Genomic DNA, 6,730 nt, shown 5'->3' on the forward strand with positions numbered 1-6,730 from the left:
TCACACTGCACCCTCATGCCACAGACAATGGGATACCTCGTGAGAGAAATTATTATTTCTCTCTTATGTTAATAACTAATTATTGAATCAAGACCAATGTTTTTCCCCTCTTCTACTTCCTCATCCAGAAATCAACCAGTGTGGGAAATCTTAGGCAAAGACTTAGCCAGGCAAAGACTTAGCCAGGCTAAGATCTAATCAGACAGTAAAAGAAATTCTAAATTTAGGCTCATGGGTGGATTCCTGCTCATTGTGTTTACTCAGACAGGTCTGGGAAAATATGGATTCTCCCTTTTGTCAGACAGGTGATATGGAAATTGATAAGTCTCTTTGACCAAAACTTGGGTGATCCAAGTGACATACCCTCAAGACCCTCATTGCCATATAACCCATGTCTCATTATAATATTCATTCTCTCATTAATTGTTAACCAATCGGAGTTGATTGCCACCCTCAGGAATACCCACTCTTCCAAGGGCAAATAAACCGTGAGCCGCCTACCATGAGGGATCTCTGGTATTTGAGAGTGCCACTGACTCTTTTATTAAAATGCTAGCATTATTAATAAAATGATTAATTACCCAGAAATTATATCTTTCAGACTTTTTAAAAGTTACACCCCACAACATAAGTGCAAGGTTGAACACAGGTATTTATGAGAAATAATATTAAATCCAGCAAATACATTCTTTTAACAGAATTAATTTAAGAAAAAGACAAACAGAAGGAAGACTGGGGCAGAATAGGGCCCTACCATGCTTGTGGCCAGATTGTTTTTCTCCCTGTTCCCGTTCCTGGGTGAGTGGCCACAATAAAACACACACAGTCACATGCACCTCCAAACCTTTCCACTTAAATAGAGGTCATCTCTCATGGTCTTACAGAAGGGAACTGCTGACCTGGCAGACATCAGGCTGCCATCCTAGTCCACACTGGGACCGTGAGATGACAGATACTTTTCTCCTGTGCTTCACATTGAGTCCCCTAAAAAATTCCCACTATTGGCTATGAAAAAACCAACCCTCTACCCCACTGCTGTTCAAGAGTTGATATTGCGTTCGTTTACTTTCTTCCTAAACCGGGAAGAGCTAGAAATCCCAGGGGGTTTTGTAGTCAGCCAGCCAGCCCACTCCTTGCCAGGGGAAGTACAAAACTTTCCTCCTTAAAGATGCCAATTAAAATAATACAATAAAAATGATTTTTCCAAATGAGAGGTAGGTATATAGAGAATCAATCAGTGAACATTTTTGAAGCACCTGCTATGTGCCAGAGACTGAACTGCTGTGATTTCAAAGACAAAAACAGGAGCTCCTGCTCTCAAGGAGTTTCTTTGTGGGGGGTACAACACATACTACACACACAGGAGTGCAAAAGGGCACTACCATAGAAAATACAAGATAATTTGGAAAGGGCAGGAGGAACAGCAGTTGGGGAGATCAGGAAAGTCCCATGATCCTATGAAGGAAATGCGATAACCCTTCCCCCAGTATAGGCCCTCACCAACTTTCACCTGGATTGTTGTAATAACAATTTGATGAATTGCCCTGCTTCATCTCTTCCCACTCCATTCTGGCTCCCTCTTAGCTCCTTCCAAAAGCACAGATCTGACCATACCACCCCCACACCCCTACTTGAAAACTCAAGTGGCTTCTTATTACCTCTCGGACCAAATATAAAATCCTCTGCTTGGCATTTAAATACCTGCACAATCTGGCCCCTTCCTACCTTGCCAGTCTTCTTAAATTCTACTCCCCTCTGCTTACTCCCCAATCCAGCTACGCTGACCTTCTTGCAGTTCCTCCTACATTTCTAATTCTGTGCCTTTAAACAGACTGTCCTCCAAGCCAGAAATGCTCTCCTGCCTGCCACCGCCCTTCCCCCCCTCCCTTGTCTGGCCTCCTAGTTCCCCTGGCTTCCTTCAAAACTTAGCTCAGATTCCACCATCTGCTTGCTTGAGGCCTTTCCTCCCTCCCCCCAAGTCTTTCCCTCTGAAATGACCTCATATTTATGCTACCTATGCCTTATATGCACATGTACATATTTGTTCCCCAGAGTTTAACACAGTGCCTGTCACATACTGCTTAAAAATGGTTTGTTGACTGACAAACTGGCTTGGGCTAAACTTTGAAGGAAACAAGAGTTCAGCAGGACACAGGGAGGGAGTGAAATTGTGGGCTTGGAGGAACAGTCAGTACATAGACAGAGGGAATGGAGAGAAGAATGTCATGTGAAGAATGGCAAAGGAGAAGTACTTTTTCAAGAAAGAAAAAAATGTGTAGGGAAGAAAATCGAAGGAATTTTAAAAGTTAAGATTCCAATAATAAAAACTTGACAGTGATCTTAATTCTCTGATAGGTCAACTTTGAATTATTCTTCCAGGGTTGTTTTTTTTAAATCATTTTCAAAAATGTTATTGATATTGCTGCTTACTTTGTTTAATTAGGTACAAATAAAGTTTTTGTTTACATTGAATAGAAGTGTTTCTTAAATTAAAACTACTGTCCCCAGAGTGCCAGAAAGTCTGCCTCCACGTCTCAGGCCCATCTAAGGAGTGATGCTCTCTATTCCTAACATAGTCTGAGAGGATAGAGTGATTACGTAGGTGGGGCCAACATGGGGGAGATAGGGAGGCCTTTTGCTGGGTGGTTTCTTCATTTTGTTTTAAGGGTTAACAGTTCCAAGAACAGCAATGACACCCAAGCTGACATGTAGGTACAAAACATCATACGAAAGCCAAATAGAAACAATATGAGGGATAATTGACTCGTTTTTTTAAAAAAAATACATCCCCATTTGGCTCTAAAATCTATGATTCAATAATTAATGTAACCAATTATGAGTCAATTATCTAGATTTGATTACTATCATGGTAAACTTGACATTTTGCTTGGGCTAAGGTCAAAACCAGCATGAGCACTGGACATCCAGGGGCAGAGAAGAGGCAGCCTGGAAGCATTCCATTAATGATAGCAAAATGAATAAGGGTTAAAATGTGCTATACAAAATCATAGGGCAGCTAGGTGGCATGGTGGCTGGAGTGCCTAGGGTGGAGTCAAGAAGGCTCATTTCCTCAGTTCAAATCCAGCCGCAGACACTTACTAGCTGTGTGACCCTAGGCAAGTCACTTGACCCTGTTTACCTTAATTTCCTCATCTGTAAAATGAGCTGGAGAAGGAAATGACAAACCATTTATCTTTGCCAAGAAAACCCCAAATGGGGTCATGAAGAATTGGACACAACTGAAAAACAACTGAACAGTCACACAGAAAATCAAAGGTTGATTATATTTTGAAGAGTCCATAAGGTAATGTGATCTGGTGGACAGAGCAGAGAGTTTAGAGTCAGAAGAGCTGAGTTCACATCCTTTCTCTGTCGTTTATTATTTTTGTTACTTTGGTCAAGTCATTTACCTTTTCCGGGCCTTACTATCTTCATCTGTAAAATTAAGGGGTTCATCCCTAAGATCCTCTCAATTCTAAATTAGTGATCTTACAATTTTAAACACCAGCAATTTGCCACTCCAACCAAATGTTTAATGTATTACCTTTCTGCCTTTAGTTTCCCTTTGGGCCTAGGCAAGAGAGATTTTAATAGGAGAGAAGCACGTTGCTGTTTCAGTCACGTCCAACTTCTTTGTGACCCCATCTGGAATTTTCTTGGCAAAGATACTGGAGTGGTTTGCCATTTCCTTCTCCAGCTCATTTTACAGATAAGGAAACTAAGGCAAATAGGGTCAGGTGACTTGCCCAAGGTCACAGCTAGTAAGTGTCTGAAGCCAGATTTGAACTCAGGTCTTCCTGACTTCAGGGCAGGGACTCTATCTACTATGTCACCTAGCTGCGCTAGGGGAAAATCACAGCAAAGGACAAAAGCTGATGCTATAAGTATCTAAGGTTATTTATTTTTCTGTCCGTGTAGGTTATGTTCTTACCTGAACAATTTAGACTGTAAGCCATCCACTAGAAGTTAATTATGATAAAATCCCATTCAGTATCATACTCTTTGCTGTGATTTTTACAGTTTAGCACACAGGCTACCTTGATGGAATCCTGTATGTTTTCAGTTCTGAGGTACAATTATTTCCTTTTCACTAAGGAATGGGGTTGTATTAAAGAAATCTCACTATAGTGAGAGTCTATCAGGGTTCCCTGCAAGTGAATCTTTTCTTTTTCTTAAGTTTTATTGTTGTATTTTGTTTTTATGTTACATTAACAGATCATTCCAATGTTGTGAGAGGTCTCTTGTAACAAAATGAAACAGTTAAGTAAAACCAATATTACAATGACCTTATCAGGGAGTGAATGCAACCTTTCACATCTGTAACAACCATAACCTCTGAATTTAAAATTTTTTTTCTCTCCTTCTTACCTCCCATCTCATTGAAAAAAAAAAAGAAAAACAAATTTCTTGCAACAAATATGTAATCAAGCAAAACAAATTCCCTTAATGGCTGTCTACAAAAATGTATGTCTCATTCTGCACCGTATATCTGTCACCTTTCTGTAATGAATAGCATGTTTCATCATTGTTCCTCTGGACACGATCATAGTTCTTAGAGATTTCAAAGTTGTTTGTTTAAATTTTATGCAATCAAAATTATCCATTTTAACTTCTATGATCCTCTCTATTCCTTGTCTGGTGCTGAACTTTTCTCCTCTTCATATATCTGATAAGTAATTTTTTTCAATATTTCTCTATTTTGTTTATGATGTGATCTTTTCAATCTAGGTCATATACGCATTTGGACTTTATCTTAGCTTAAGGTATGGTGCTGGCATAAATCTAAATTCTTCCATTCTTCTAAATTCTTCCAATGTTCCTAACAGTTTTTTTTGTCAAACAGTGAGCATTTATCCCAGTACCTGGTAAAAATGAAGGGATTCTGAGAAATGGAATTTAGAAAAAGCTTTAAAAACTGGAAACTAAGGAAGTCTGCTTGGCACAATGGATAGAGCTTAACTGAGTCAGAAAGATGGCCTACAGCTAGGTTGGCTTTGGAATCAGGAAGTTCTGAGTTCAAATCTAGCCTCAGTCACTTAATAGCTCTGTGATTCTGAGCAAGTTCTTTAACCTATCTGTGCTTCCGTTTCCTTATCCATAAAATGGAGCCTGAAAGTGGTATCTATCTCCCAGGTTTGTTGTAAGGATAACATGTGATAATATTTGTAAAGTGCTTTATAAACTATAAAGTGATACATAAATGCTAGTTATTATGATTATAATTATTATTATTATTAATTATCATTATTATTAGGATGTCAATCAACAGGGAATGGCTGAACAAAATATAGTATATGAATATGATAGAATATTACAGTGCTGTAAGAAATGAGGAAATGGATGATTCCAAAGAGACATGGAAAGACTTTTATGAACTGATGCAAAGTGAAGTAAGCAGAGCCAGAAGAATCCTATAACATCAATATTATAAAAATGAACAATGGTGAAGACTTCTCTGAATTGACAAAGAATCTAATGAGCAAACCTGGAGAGGAGTTCATATAGAATAATAACAACACTGTAAACACCAACAATTTTGAAAGCCCTAAGACCCTGTATCAACACAATGAGCATCCTTGATTCCAATGACCAATGATTAAGAGTGATGGATTCAGGGTGCAGAATGAGGTGCATAATTCTTTTGGACATGACCAGTGGGGGAACTGGTTTTGCTTGACTATATAAATTTGTTACAAGGGTTTTCTTTTTGTTCTTTTTCCCCCCAATGGGTTGAGAGATGGAAGGGAGAGAAGGAAACTCTACACATATCACATCCTCCATCTTCTCACTACTTAACCTGACCTATGACCATAAGTCCCTTCTGATGACTGGACTGAATCATGGCTCAGGCTGCATGGTTTTGTTGTTCTTGTTATTGTTCAGCCATGTCTGACTCCTTGTGACCCCCTCTGGGGTTTTCTTGGCAGAGATTCTGCAAAGGTTTGCCATTTCCTTCTCCAATTCACTTTATAGGTGAGGAAACTGAGGCAAACAGGATGAAGTGACTTGTCCAGGGTCACATAGCTAGTAAGTGTGTGAGGCCAGATTTGAACTCAGGAAGATGAGTCATCCTGACTTCAGGATGGGCATTCTATTGTGTGGGCTTAAGGGGCCCAAAAAGATAGCAGTGATATCTCCTAGCCACAGAACAAATCCCTTAATGAAATTTGGATTCAAAGGACCACACCTGAGGACTAGAGGGCCACATGTGACCTTCAAGGCTGCAGGTTCCCCACCTAGCCTTTAGTTAGTTCAATTCAAACAATGCTCTGGTTCCTTTTTTTTTTTTTTTTTTTGCTGAGGCAATCAGGTTAAGTGACTTGCCCAGGGTCACACAGCTAGTTAAGTGTCAAGTGTCTGAGGCCAGATTTGAACTCAGGTCCTCCTGATTCCAAGGCCAGAGCTCTATCCACTGCTCCAATTAGCTGCCCCTCTGGTTCTTTTTGTGAGCCCCAAGCAAGTGGTTGGGCTCTGCCCCAGTCTAACAAATCAGGCTTTGCTATTGCTAGCCTTATTTGGAGAGTTCAGAGATTTCATTCAATGCCAGACAACAACGGGCCAATCAATTAGCAAGCATTTATTAAAAGCCAACCACACATTCATAGGATAATAGGCTCACAGATTCAAAACTTCAGAGTTGGATATCAAGTCCAACCCCATTAATTTACAGAGGGAAAAATTGAGGTGTTGGTAGTTTGAGTTGTCCAAGGTCTCATAGGAAGGAAGCATC

Source organism: Phascolarctos cinereus, unplaced genomic scaffold (assembly GCF_003287225.1).
Source record: "Phascolarctos cinereus isolate Bilbo 61053 unplaced genomic scaffold, phaCin_HiC Scaffold_4;HRSCAF=312, whole genome shotgun sequence".
Classification (NCBI taxonomy): Eukaryota; Metazoa; Chordata; class Mammalia; order Diprotodontia; family Phascolarctidae; genus Phascolarctos; species Phascolarctos cinereus.